Genomic DNA, 14,769 nt, shown 5'->3' on the forward strand with positions numbered 1-14,769 from the left:
GGCCTGCAGTGGACAATGGAGCAATGGAGCCCGGTGAGAAAACAAAAAACGAGAAAACCCAACCACCACGCCCTTGGAAAGCCCAGGGAAAAGGAATCTGGGACGCCTGCCTTCGCGCGACCGCCTAAGGTGGTTCTCGAGGTGGTGGTGGGTGTGCCTGAGGCTGCCCGGTGAAAAACGAACCAAAAAAAAAAACCCACCTGTGTCACACACATTCCCCATCGCAGCCCCGGGAGAGGCTGACCACTGGGGACAGCAAGTCCGAGACCGTCCCAGCGCCCCCGGCAGGCGCGGATCCGCCCCAAGAACCAGGCCCCGCGCCCCCGCCCGACCCCTACCTTCCCCGACCCAGCCGCGCGCCCTGCGTCGCCCCCTCCTCACCCGTCCACCCTCCCTTCCCCACACCCGGCCTCACCCTTCCTCAGCAGGCCTTCGCTCCCTCCCCGCCCGATCGCCGCCGTCTCTCCTCGCTCGGCAACATCCCCCTACAAACCAGGGCTTCTTTCCTACCGGCCTCGCCCCCCTCACCACACACACACAGACACACACACACACAGACACACACACACCGCCCCTCCCCGCGGACCACCACACTGACCGTCTCACAACCTGGCCCCAGAACGGCGCCCACCGCTGAGGCGGAAAGGAGCCGCTTTGCCGCAGGTGCTGTCAGAAGACTAGAAAGGGGGTGACGGGGGCTTTCGGCGCGTCCCCCTCACCACAACCGGCGGCCATTTTCAAGCTCTTGCCCAGAACTGGCAGATCACGTGACACTAGGCTGCGGGGCGGGGTGACGGGTGGCCACGCCCCCTGCCAGCTGACCCGGGAGCCTGAAGGAGGCGGGGCTGCAGGCGCCGGAGAGGCAAGCGGTCCTCTGCACGTTCTCTCCAACCTCCAAGATGTATTTTGGCAAGCGCCCCAGGCAGAATATAACTCATCGTCACTGTCACTCTTCATATTTTGGTGAGTTTATTATCCCTCCTCACCATTATCATCAAAGCTTATGCAGGGAAATAAACCGCAATCTTTAACTTCAAAACACATTGCTGATGAAGGCCGGCTGAAATCCCTCCCGAACCCAGAGCCCCTGCGGGGTCTGTAATCCTGGCGGGCAGAGCCACCGCCTGACCGCTTTCTTATTTCCCTCCTCAGCAATACCGCAGCCCAGCCTCACCCCGGCCTCCGCACAAGGGACCTTTGACCTGCCTGCGGCCAAACGTGATTGACAGCTTTTCCACTCACAGTTTCCTTGACCACTGCCTTCTGGAATATTCCCTTCCCTGGGCTTCTGTGACTCTAGTTCTCCTAATTTTTCTCGCATTTCGCCTCCCTCAAATTGGTTGATTGTTTCCAGGGTTTATAGCTCAGCTCTGGGATCCTCAGCCTCCGATCTGGTGTGATCACACCTGATGTGACCCTGGTGTACTGACGCTGGCAGGGGACCTGCCTCCTGTCTCCCTCCACGACGACATGAATTGGGAAGATACCCCCTCCTCTGCCCCTCCCTGATGTCACCCAGTCAGCTCACTGCCTGACTATAGCCACTTTCATCATCCCTCATCTGCTTAAAGGCTTCAGAAGCTCCCCAGCAGGACAATATCAAAAGTCCCCAATTACCCTCCCCATCCCTCTGCTGGCGATCCCCAGGTGATTGGGAATCATGTCACTTGGATTAAACTTCTCAGCAGCCTTCAGTTTCCATAGAACAAATTCCCAAATAGAACCTAACACACGAGGCTCCCGTGGAGCTGGCCCCTGCAAAACATCTTGCCATTCTACTGTCCACCACTCCCCTGCCCCCAGCCCAGGCTGGCAAGTTCAGTTCCTGGAACATCAGGCCATACTCAGTCTCACCTCCACTTTGTTTCCAGAGCGCTGTTCTCTCTCCCCCTGGAGATTCCTCTCCACCTCTTGTCCAGCTGAGTCCGACAGATGAATTCTTTTTGTCTTAGACCAACAGGAGGCGGTCTAAGAGGTCCTCTCTTGTGTAGCTTTCTGTGTGACCTCAAGAAGAGTTCATCATCCATCTTCTGTTAACTTCTATTAACTCTATTAACTTCTTAGTCTACAGTCCTGGGGCACAGGAGGTACTAGAAAGTACCTGTGAAAGCATGTTTAGCCTGTCTCTCCCCCACTATAAGTTCTGCTGCTGCTGCTGCTGCTGCTGCTGCTGCTGCTGCTGCTGCTGCTAAGTCGCTTCAGTCGTGTCCGACTCTGTGCGACCCCATAGACGGCAGCCCACCAGGCTCTGCCGTCCCTGGGATTCTCCAGGCGAGAACACTGAGTGGGTTGCCATTTCCTTCTCCAATGCATTAAAGTGAAAATGAAAGTGAAGTCGTTCAGTCGTGCCCGACTCTTAGCGACCCCATGGACGGCAGCCCACCAGGCTCCTTCGTCCATGGGATTTTCCATGCAAGAGTACTGGCGTGGGTTGCCATTGCCTTCTCCACACTATAAGTTCACTCCATCCTTATTTCACACCAGTTTCCCTCACCTGGTTTAGAGTAGTGAGTGGCCTTGGCAAGACTTCAAGGAAGAAAAAGCACAATTTAAGGCTCTATCACACACTTTGTGTGCCCTCTCATGGTCCTAGGCATCCACACCTGATGTGGGACTGGATGCTGGCTCTTTGTTGGCTTTTTCCATAAGTTGTCAGATTGATTCATTAGGAGAGGCTTTTCAATAGTGCCCAAACTTGGTACATCAGAATCATCCTTAGTTCATTAAAAAAAAAAAAAAAAAAAAAAACTTGACTCTTGCTGGAGATTTTTAAAATATCTCCGTAGTTGATCCCAGTGAAACACCATTCTCAATCTTCGGTTTTGTCCCAGTGTGTCCAGAGAAGTGATTTCAAATGTTAATGTCCTTTTTCAATGTCAAACAATCTTTTGAGGACCTGCACGGGAAAGCAGGTGGCCCTTTAGTAGGACTGTTTGTGAGAATAACAAGGGAACTGGAATGTGTGGTTTCATGGGGATCTGTGGCCACAGTATGGGAGGTGGGGCTTTCATCATAATGAACCATCTGAAAAATCAGCAAGGCATTTGACAGGCTTTCTTTTGTTGTTATTGTTGTGGTGGTGTTCTTTTTTTATATTTAAATGACTGCATTTTAATATTATGGTGTCTTTTGTTGTGGTTGTTCAGTCATTTAGTTGTGTCCGACTCTTTTGCAACCCCATGGACTGTAGCATGCCGGGCTTCCCTGTCCTTCACTATCTCCCAGAGCTTACTCAAACACATGTCCATCCAATCGGTGATGCCATCCAACCATCTCATCCTCTGTCGTCCCCTTCTCTGCCTTCAGTCTTTCCCAGCATCAGGGTCTTTTCTAATGAGTCTGCTCTTGGCATCAGGTGGCCAAAGTGTTGGAGCTTCAGCTTCAGCATCAGTCCTTCTGATGAATATTCAGGGCTGATTTCCTTCAGGATTAACTGGTTTGATCTCCTTGCAGTCCAAGGGACTCTCAAGAGTCTTCTCCAACACCACGGTTCAAAAGCATCAATTCTTTGGCTCTCAGCTTTCTTTATAGTCCAGCTCTCACATCCATACATGACTACTGGAAAAACCACAGCTTTGACTATATGTACATTTGTTGGCAAAGTATTTGGTGTATTTTGTAATCATAGTTATTTTATCAATCTAAACATATTGTGGGAAAAGAATCGTAGGTCTTACCTGTCTGCCAAAAAGGACTGTAACGCAAAACATGGTTAAGAATCCCTGAGCAACAATATTAAAAATGAGATGAGACTCACTAGACTTCCTGACACCTTCTAAGATACCATGCACAAAAAAGCTGCACTCTCATCTCTCAATGGTTAAATTTGTTTCCAGCGTTCCCAGTACTGGGAAAATGCAGGTTGCTGTGCTTCTAAGAACATTGTCTATACGTTAAGCCTCGCCTTTGAGTTTTTTGACATCTGAGCTACTCCTGAGCACAGATTGGCTCTTCCCTGGGGATTCTGACAGGCTTTCTGGATGAGTTTGTGGAACCAAAGGGAAAATGTAGATTATGTATCAGCAGGTGGACACTGACAGGTCTCCATGAGGTGTGTGGGCTGGGAAATGGTGCCTCGGGGACACGGGGATCTCGAGTCTCTGAGCATTCCCCCTATGGAACATCTCTTTGAGAAGAACTTCCCCTATGACTTCACCTTCCAGCCTCCCTCATCACTGCCAGCCCCAGCCCCTTCACCTCGTAACCTCTCACTCCAACAGCACCCCCTGGTTGGTGAACCAGCTGCTCCACAACAAGCCCAGGGGCTGGCTTTAGGCTGGCTCCTGCCCTCCAGGTATGAACCATGGGGAGGGGCACTGAACCAGTGCAAACAGGGTGCCAGCCTTGGGGGCAACTGGAATCCAACAGTAGGCGAGAGGGCGGGGTGGGGCAGGACGTGGTGGCTCTCCAGCTCAGGTTGTCCCAAGCACCACACCACCACAGTTTGGGGGTTGTCAGTCAAGAGCTTTGCAAACCCCAGTCTAGAAGTGGGACATTCCTTCTCTGACACTGACAAAACAACTGCCCACGCTGCCCGAACCCCCTCCCTGCCTCTTCTTGTCGTGTAAAAATCCTGAAGGTACTCAGTGTACAAATCGTCCTTTTAGAAACGTTTTCAAAGCAGTCTGGATGGCAGCCTGGAAAGAAGCTACTAGAAACAGGCTTTCCTTTAGTGAACATTTGAGTGGAGGAGGAGGGTGGGGTTCAAGGATGGCAGGAGAGTGGAGGAACTCTGGAGGGGGAATGGGTTTATGGACTAGAGTCCCCCTTCCATGGGCTTCCCAGGTGGTGCTAGTGGTTAAAAAAAAAACAAAAAAAACACCTGCCAATGCAGGAGACATAGAGACATGGGTTCAATCCCTGGGTCGGGAAGATCCCATGAAGGAGGACGTGGCAACCTGTTGGCCTAAACGTCCAGGAGCAAACAAAGAGAATGAAAACAGAACACAAAATCTACTGCAATGGGTCAGGGGACCGGCAGCCTCTATTCAACTGAGATGCAGAGTCCACTCTGAGTCCAGCTTTTATTCCTAATTGCAGACTACAAAACTTTCTTTGATCTATCTTTCCCAAGACACTACATTGACATAATCCAGCTCTCCTTGTTTTTTACCCTAGGTCCTTTCCTTCTGGGATAGTCTCGGGAACAATCAGCAAGTGCGTAGGCAGTGTTCATACCTAACGCCAAGCCAACCCAGTATTCCAAGGTCCATGCTTTCATGATCCCAATTATACTTCCTTCTGGGTCTGGCCTTAGGGTTGTAACAAGGCTATTATTCTAAGAAAAACACGAAAAATAATCATCAACACAGTTTCTTGATATATGCTGTTTTTCCAGGTGCTATTTCTATGAAATTTCTCAAGGCTGTGAAAGTACAGTACATTATTAGAAATTCCCACTACAGCAACCCACTCCAGTATTCTTGCCTACAGAATCCCATGGACAGAGAAGCCTGGTGGGCTATAGTCCATAGCGTTGCTTCAGAGAGTTGAACATGAGTGAAGAGATTTAGCATGCACACACGCCTCCCCTCTATGGCAAGTCTAAACTGGGGAAGGGAGAAACCTTATATTCAGGGGTTTTATTAACAGTTCAGATTAGGCATTTCATTACTAAAATAAGGACTTTTAATGACCAAACGTGATTAGGTGATATTCGATGATCCAAGACTGAGGAGAAAAGATTATGAAAATTATAAGGCCAATCAGAAATGTTGTCCTGGAAACAAGAAGTAGACAGGGAGCGTTTACAGGAGCTGTCCTCAGGAAAAATACAGTGGTTTTAAAAAAAATTTTTTAATTCCCTTTTTTTATTGGAACATAGTTGATTTACAGTGTCATGTTAGTTTGTGCTCTACAGCAAAGTGATCCAGTTATACATATATATATATTCTTTTACATATTCTTTTCCATTATTACTCTGGCAAAGTTCTCTGTGCTCTACAGTAGGACCTTGTTTAAAGTTGATTTTTAACTCCACTGTACCCATTCTTCTCATTTACTTAGTGGTTACATTTAGTAAATTTTATCTATTGTGATAATAAATATTTTCTCACTGCTGCCAAATGCCGTTGACTCCTTTCATATTTGTGGACTCAAACTCTCATCCTGTGATGATATGACAGTTGTAAAAATAGAACTGAAATGCTTTCTCCTCAATTTTGTTTCAAATGGATCACTCTGTCCATTGGTCTTTTGGGGGTTTATGCAGCTCACCTAAATCTTTCTGGCAAAGGCATCCTAAGGGTTTCTTGCTTCAGGATCACTCAAATCACTTCAAGACTCTGGCTTTCCTACTTGTCATGTGATGTTATAGAGAGGGAAGAACATAAGTTAGCTTTCAAGTTCTCACCACTCTTCCCGTCAAGACTGTAATTTTAATCACACTTTCATCTGTTTCAACAGGATCAGCATATTGATATAATAACTTCAGCAGTTCAATCTTTTCACATGGTTTCAATTTCATTGTACATCAGATTTTCCACGGAAATCTTAAGATCTTTGACACACCACCTTGCTTTAAAAAAATGTTTTTCTTTGACTAAAAAAGGAATATGTATTCATTATAAAGTATTCAAAAAATACAGAAACATTTGAAGAAGCGATCTCCCTTAACTTACTACTCAGAGTTTCCTGACTTCTAAGAAAGAGATTTGAAACAAAAAGGCCAAGAAAATCTGAATAAAGTGTGGACTTTATTTAACATTGGTTTATTATTGTGGCTAACGTAAGATGTTAACCATTGGGAAACATGTGGAGTGTGTGGAAATGCTATACTATCTTTACCACACTTTCTGTAAATCTAAGACTATTCTAAAAAGCTTAGCGTATATATATATAAAGTATTTGGTATGTGCTTAGTCATTCACTCATGTCCAATTCTTTGCAACCCCATGGACTATAACCTGCCAGGCTCTTCTGCCCATGGGATTCTCCAGGCAAGAATACTGGAGTGGGTTGCTGTGCCCTTCTCCAGGGGATATTCGTCACCCAGGGATCAAACCTGGGTCTCCTGAATTGCAGGCAGATTCTTTACAAACAGATCCATCAGGGAAGTCCCAAAGTATTTGGTATACACATATATAAAATAAACTTTTTATTTGAGAACATATTTTTGCAATGTTCAGCACTTCATTTTTCTTCTTTGCTGGGTCACACAACATAGAATTCATCAGAATCTCTGTGCTTTTAGGACAGAAGCCTGTAGCAGTCAACAGGGCTCAAGCCGTAGTAGTAAGCATTACTACAAACTAATTACAGAGCAGAGAGTCTATGCAGGTTAAGGGAGGAGTTAGGTTGCATATACACACTCAGATGTATCCGACTCTCTGCAACCACATGCACTGTAGCCTGCCAGGCTCCTCTATCCGTGGGATTCTCCAGGTAAGAATACTGGAGTGGGTTGCCACTTCCTCCTCCAGAGGATCTTCCCTACCCAGGAATCAAACCTGTGTCTCTTCCATCGCCTGCATTGCAGGTGGATTCTTTACCACGAGCGCCACCTGGAGGAGTAAGGATGTGAGTTAAGATCACTGGATCCAGTTAAGATCACTGGATCATGGTGTCGCGCTTTCCCCTGAATTAAAAAGAAAAAAGAGTTGATGGGGTCTGTCTACTAAAGGGAGTGAGACAGAGAGTGGGAGGTGGTTGGGAGTGAAAGGCAGGAAATGGAGACTGTTAACGTTTGATAACAAGATCTAACGCACATCTACAGGGGATCTGAGTAGAATGGGGGCTGGATCATGGAAGGACAGCCAGGCAGGCAACCGGGAGGCCAGAGTGTTGGCAGGCTCTTCTCCAAGGATACTGACATCATCAAGGGTCTTGTGTTGGAGAATGACAATAACCAGATTTTCATCTTTTCTAGTAGGGCATGACCAGGGAAGTCTGTTGATGGTGGCAGCAAGGTAGGATGACATGAGCTTCTAAACTCTGGCATTTTAGGAAGAAAGCAATGAGGAGGGAAGGTACCCACCCTACCTCCAGGCCCAGTGATGAGCAAGGAAAATCAGCTACCATTTGTGAAGTCTTCAAGGGAAGTCACGGCCTGGGTTTTCATTAGCACAAAAGGTGTAGGAAATTTGAGGAAATAGAGGCTATTTTACCAAAAATGTGCCATGAATCCCAGGGTAGTGGCAGGCTGGGGAGAGAGTTGGTGGTGGACTGTACAGACCTGTAGGGAGATAGCTAAGTTTTCTATTTTGAATACTAATGAAAATAGAGATGACTGGGCAAACATAAGCGCATTCAAATGCTATGACTCTGGATGTAAAAGACGCTTCCATGCACTCATCACGGCAGCATGAAGCTCAAATTGTTTAGCCATCCACAGAGGAAGTTGCACCAAAATGCACCACCACGATATACTAAAAATATTTACTAAGTTGTGGCTTATGGGTCCAAATTTCTAGTGGAATAAAATGTCAGGGGCACATGATTGTTGGCAATAAAATTCCATAGTTCTTCACTGTTAGTCAGTTTCTCCCTTAGCAAACTGATTCAGAGAGTCAGATGACAGTCATCTGGGTGGTTTCCTTATATTGGATCTGTCTTGAATCATTCCATTGTCTATTTATCTGTTCTTGATGAAAGTTGATACAAGTTTTAATACATCTTATCTATATATGGCCTGATGTGTCCTTGAAATAAAATCACTTTCAGGGAAATACTGTGCACCCAGTATAAAGCCAGAGAAGCAGATGTGACCTACTCTCTTACTGCTTCACATACATTTATAAAAGAACCTGACAATGGATTTTCTGGTTTTTACAGGGTGCAGCAGAGTTCAGTGAGCATGTGGCTTATTTAGGGCTTTCCCGGTGGCTCAGTGGTAAAAATATCTGACTGCAATGCAGGAGAGGCAGATGTGGGTTCGAACCCTGAGTCGGGAAGAGCCCCTGGAGGAGGGCATGGCAACCCACTCCAATATTCTTGCCTGGAGAATCCCATGGACAGAGGAGCCTGGCGATCTACAGTCCAGAGGGTCACAAAGAGTCAGACACGACTGAAGTGACACTCATGTGTCTTATTTAATCTGCAGCCTTCATTTCTCCTTTCCTGAAATTGTCCAAGTAAACTTACTAGGTGAAATAGGGAAAGATAGATACAAAATATCAGTGAAAAATGAAGCTTACAAAATTATTTTGTAAAATATATCTCTTTATCTAGCAATAGGGAAAAAAAGACTAGAAATAACCCCAAAATATCAAAATTGGTTGTCAATGACAGAACGATCGGTGTTTGTTTAACTCCTTTGAATGCATTTTACTAGCTGTGTGGTGCCTAATGTAAAAGGTGGGGACATCAGTTAGTTTGGGTATGGAGGAACCGATGAGTAATTCCTAATCTGAAGGCTTGGATAGAAAACACTTAACCTTGTCTACAAAACACCTTCAGTCTGTTTTTTTTATTGACGCATAATTGATTTACAATGTTAATTTCTCTGTCCAGAAAAGTGATTCAGTTATATATATATGGCTTCCCAGGTAATGTTAGTGGTAAAGAATCCACCTGCCGATGCGGGAGATGCAAGAGATGTAGTTTTGATCCCCAGGTCAGGAAGATCCCCTGGAGGAGGAAATGGCAACTCACTCCACTATTCTTGTCTGGAAAATCCAAAGGACAGAGGAGCCTGGTGAGTACGGGCCATGGGGCCACAAAAAGTCAGACACAACTGAGCAACTGAACACACACACATACATGCACACACACACACATGCACACACATATATACACATACATATATATATATATACACATTCTTTTGTATATTCTTTCCTATAATGGTTTATCATAGCATATTGAATATAGTTCCCTGTGTTATACTGTACGACGTTATAGTTTATCCAAAACACCTTCAGTCTCAGTGTTATGGGTTTTGGTGTACTGTAGATTTTCTAAAATTTATCAAATTCCACAAAACGTCCTTGCTTTGTGTAAAAGGTAATTTATTTGTATCAAGAACTATAGATTGCTTCAGTTTAGCACATATATAGCAATGAGTGTCTTTCTAAATGATTCTGTTTATACCCACACCTGAGATGTACGTGGTCCTCATGCCTTAAATGTGGCCTTTAGTACGTAAGCATCTTGACACGTTTGTGTCTCTCCCGTGCGATGTGGGGACTTTGAGGCTCTATCCCTATGTCAACCACAAGTTGCGGCCAGTAATAAGGGTCCCTGGGAATGGAAGTCCCATAACTAAAGGACTTAGTTTATTAGTCTGGAGTAAATACAGATAATTCATGAATTTGCATGTTGTTCTGCATTCGTCACCCTACCTCCTCCTTTGACTGCACAACTCTGAACATATATATATTATATATTAACAATGACAGCACTGAGTGATGACGGTAAGGTGCATATGAGAAGAGAGAACCTGTGATGGCAAGGTTCAGGAAGAGCTGTCTAAGAAAAAGCACCTCATGTCTGATGCTTAGCATTCATCTTAGTGAGCTTCCCAGCTGGCGCTAGTGGTAAAGAATCCTCCTGCCAATGAAGGAGACTTAAGAGACGTGAGTTCAATCCCTGGGTTGGGAAGATGCCCTGGAGTAGAAAATGGCAACCCATTCCAGTATTCTTGCCTGGAAAATTCCATGGACAAGAGGAGCCTGGAGGGCAGAAGAGACGGCCAGGCTACAGTCCATGGAGCTGTGAAGAGTCGGACACGACAGAGCGACTAAGCACACTCACATTCATCTTAGTGCCTGGCACACAGCGCAAGCTCACTGAACTTTCCTGACTAGTGACGGAGAGGCTGCCCCTCAATGACGAAGCAGGAGTTAGTGGGAAGGGAAGGGTGGGGAGGATGTGGTGTAGATGGGGTTTCTCAATAAAAGGGGCACCAGGTAAGAGGCAAGGGAGAGAGACTGAAGGAAGGATAATGACCCAACCTGTCTCGAGGAGAAGGTGCCTTAGCCTGTTCAGACAGCTGTGACAAGGCACCAGAGAATGGGTAGCTTACACATAACAGAAACTTCTTCATCACAGTTCTGGAGGTTTGAAGTTCAAGGCCAGGATGCCCGCATGGTCAGATTCTGATGGGAGCCCTCCTCCAGGGTGCAAATGGCCAACTTTTTGCTAAATCTTCACATGGTGGAAGGGGCAAGGGAGCTGTCAGGGGTCTTTTTAAAATTTAATTTTATGTTTTTTTATTGAAGTATCAGTTCAGTTCAGTTCATTTCAGTCACTCAGTCATGTCCGACTCTTTGCGACCCCATGGACTACAGCACACCAGGCCTCCCTGTCCATCACCAACTCCCAGAGTTCACTCAGACTCATGTCCATCGAGTCAGTGATGCCATCCAGCCATCTCATCCTCTGTCATCCCCTTCTCCTGCCCCCAATCCCTCCCAGGATCAGAATCTTTCCCAGTGAGTCAACTCTTCACAAGAGGTAGCCAAAGTACTGGAGTTTCAGCTTTAGCATCATTCCTTCCAAAGAAATCCCAGGGCTGATATCCTTTAGAATGGACTGGGTGGATCTCTTGCAGTCCAGGGGACTCTCAAGAGTCTTCTCCAACACCACAGTTCAAAAGCATCATTCTTCGGTGCTCAGCTTTCTTCACAGTCCAACTCTCACATCCATACATGGCCACTGGAAAAATCATAGCCTTGACTAGATGGATCTTTGTTGGCAAAGTAATGTCTCTGCTTTTCAATATGCTATCTAGGTTGGTCATAACTTTCCTTCCAAGGAGTAAGCATCTTTTAATTTCATGGCTGCAGTCACCATCTGCAGTGATTTTGGAGCCCCCCAAAATAAAGTCTAGTTGACTTACAATGTTGTGTTAGTTCTGGGCATACAGAAAAGTGATTGATTCATTCATTCATATGTATATGAATACAGTGGCTGCGTCGGCACAGGAGGGCCTAGAGGAGCTATTCCACGTTCAAGGTCAGGAGGGGTGTTGGTGAGGAGATACCCCTCATCCAAGGTAAGGAGCAGAGGCTGCTCTTTGCTGGAGCAGCTGTGAAGAGATACCCCACGTCCAAGGTAAGAGAAACCCAAGTAAGATGGTAGATGTTGCAAGAGGGCATCAGAGGGCAGACATACTGAAACCATACTCACAGAAAACTAGTCAATCTAATCACACTAGGACCACAGCCTTGTCTAACTCAATGAAAGTAAGCCATGTCCTGTGGAGCCACCCAAGACAGGCAGGTCATGGTGGAGAGGTCTGACAGAATTTGGTCCACTGGAGAAGGGAATGGCAAACCACTTCAGTATTCTTGCCTTGAGACCCCCATGAACAGTATGAAAAGACAAAATGATAGGATACTGAAAGAGGAACTCCCCAGGTCAGTAGGTGCCCAATATGTTACTGGGGATCGGTGGAGAAATAACTCCAGAAAGAATGAAGGGATGGAGCCAAAGCAAAAACAATACCCAGTTGTGGATGTGACTGGTAATAGAAGTAAGGTCCAATGCTGTAAAGAGCAATATTGCATAGGAACCTGGAATGTCAGGTCCATGAATCAAGGCAAATTGGAAGTTGTCAAACAGGAGATGGCAAGAGTGAACAACATTATAGGAACCAGAGAACTAAAATGGACTGGAATGGGTGAATTTAACTCTAGATGACCATTGTATCTACTACTGTGGGCAGGAATCCCTCAGAAGAAATGGAGTAGCCATCATGGTCAACAAGAGTCCGAAATGCAGTACTTGGATGCAATCTCAAAAATGACAGAATGATCTCTGTTCATTTCCAAGGCAAACGATTCAATATCGCAGTAATCCAAGTCTATGCCCCAACCAGTAACGCTGAAGAAGCTGAAGTTGAATGGTTCTATGAAGACCTACAAGACCTTTTAGAACTAACACCCAAGAAAGATGTCCTTTTCATTATAGGGAACTGGAATGCAAAAGTAGGAAGTCAAGAAACACCTGGAGTAACAGGCAAATTTGGCCTTGGAATATAGAATGAAGCAGAGCAAAGACTAATAGAGTTTTGCCAAGATAACACACTGGTCATAGTAAATACCCTCTTCCAACAACACAAGAGAAGACTCTACACATGGACATCACCAGATGGTCAACACTGAAATCAGATTGATTATATTCTTTGCAGCCAAAGATGGAGAAGCTCTATACAGTCAACAAAAACAAGACCGGTAGCTGACTGTGGATCAGATCATGAACTCCTTATTGCCAAATTCAGGCTTAAATGGAAGAAAGTAGGGAAAACCACTAGACCATTCAGGGATGACCTAAATCAAATCCCTTATGATTATACAGTGGAAGTGAGAAATAGATTTAAGGGACTAAATCTGATAGATAGAGTGCCTGATGAACTATGGACGGAGGTTCGTGACATTGTATAGGAGACAGGGATCAAGACCATCCCCATGGAAAAGAAATACAAAAAAGCAAAATGGCTGTCTGGGGAGGCCTTACAAATAGCTGTGAAAAGAAGAGAGGCGAAAAACAAAGGAGAAAAGGAAAGATATAAGCATCTGAATGCAGAGTACCAGAGACTAGCAAGATATAAGAAAGCCTTCCTCAGTGATCAATGCAAAGAAATAGAGGAAAACAACAGAAGGGGAAAGACTAGAGATCTCTTCAAGAAAATTAGAGATACCAAGGGAACGTTTCATGCAAAGATGGGCTCGATAAAGGACAGAAATGGTATGGACCTAACAGAAGCAGAAGATATTAAGAACAGGTGGCAAGAATACACAGAACTGTACAAAAAAGATCTTCACAACCAGATAATCACGATGGTATGATCACTCACCTAGAGCCAGACATCCTGGAGTGTGAAGTCAAGTGGGCCTTAGAAAGCATCACTACGAACAAAGCTAGTGGAGGTGATGGAATTCCAGTGGAGCTATTTCAAATCCTGGAAGATGGTGCTGTGAAAGTGCTGCTCTCAATATGCCAGCAAATGTGGAAAACTTAGCAGTGGCCACAGGACTGGAAAAGGTCCATTTTCATTCCAATCCCAAAGAAAGACAGTGCCAAAGAATGCTCAAACAACCACACAATTGCACTCATCTCACATACTAGTAAAGTAATGCTCAAAATTCTCCAAGCCAGACTTCAGCAATACATGAAGTGTGAAATTCCAGATGTTCAAGCTGGTTTTAGAAAAGGCAGAGGAACCAGAGATCAAATTGCTAACATCTGCTGGATCATCGAAAAAGCAAGAGAGTTCCAGAAAAACATCTATTTCTGCTTTATTGACTATGCCAAAGCCTTTGACTGTGTGGATCACAATAAACTGTGGGAAATTCTGAAAGAGATGGGAATACCAGACCACCTGACCTGCCTCTTGAGAAACCTGTATGGAGGTCAGGAAGCAACAGTTAGAACTGGATATGGAACAGCTGACTGGTTCTAAATAGGAAAAACAGTACGTCAAGGACGTATACTGTCTTCCTGCTTATTTAACTTATATGCAGAGTACATCATGAGAAACGCTGGGCTGGAAGAAGCACAAGCTGGAATCATGATTGCTGGAAGAAATATCAATAACCTCAGATATGTAGATGACACTACCCTTATGGCAGAAAGTGAAGAGGGACTAAAAAGCCTCTTGATGAAAGTGAAAGAGTGAAAAAGTTGGCTTAAAGCTCAACATTCAGAAAACTAAGATCATGGCATCTGGTCCCATCACTTCATGGGAAATAGATGGGGAAACAGTGGAAACAGTGTCAGACTATTTTTTTGGGCTCCAAAATCACTGCAGATGGTGACTGCAGCCATGAAATTAAAAGATGCTTACTCCTTGGGAGGAAAGTTATGACCAACCTAGATAGCATATTG

At 45.2% G+C, this 14,769-nt stretch overlaps 1 protein-coding gene across 1 annotated transcript in view; it reads right to left on the bottom strand.

The window, feature by feature from the left end:
• Positions 1-725, bottom strand: part of KIDINS220 (kinase D interacting substrate 220) — a 91,221-nt gene extending 90,496 nt beyond the window's left edge. Inside the window, exon 1 of the mRNA XM_068980382.1 lies at positions 599-725. The gene's annotated coding sequence lies outside the window, so the exon portion shown is untranslated. The remainder of the gene's footprint in view (positions 1-598) is intronic.
• Positions 726-14,769: the final 14,044 nt, after the last annotated feature.

Source organism: Capricornis sumatraensis, chromosome 1 (genome assembly GCF_032405125.1).
Source record: "Capricornis sumatraensis isolate serow.1 chromosome 1, serow.2, whole genome shotgun sequence".
Classification (NCBI taxonomy): domain Eukaryota; kingdom Metazoa; phylum Chordata; class Mammalia; order Artiodactyla; family Bovidae; genus Capricornis; species Capricornis sumatraensis.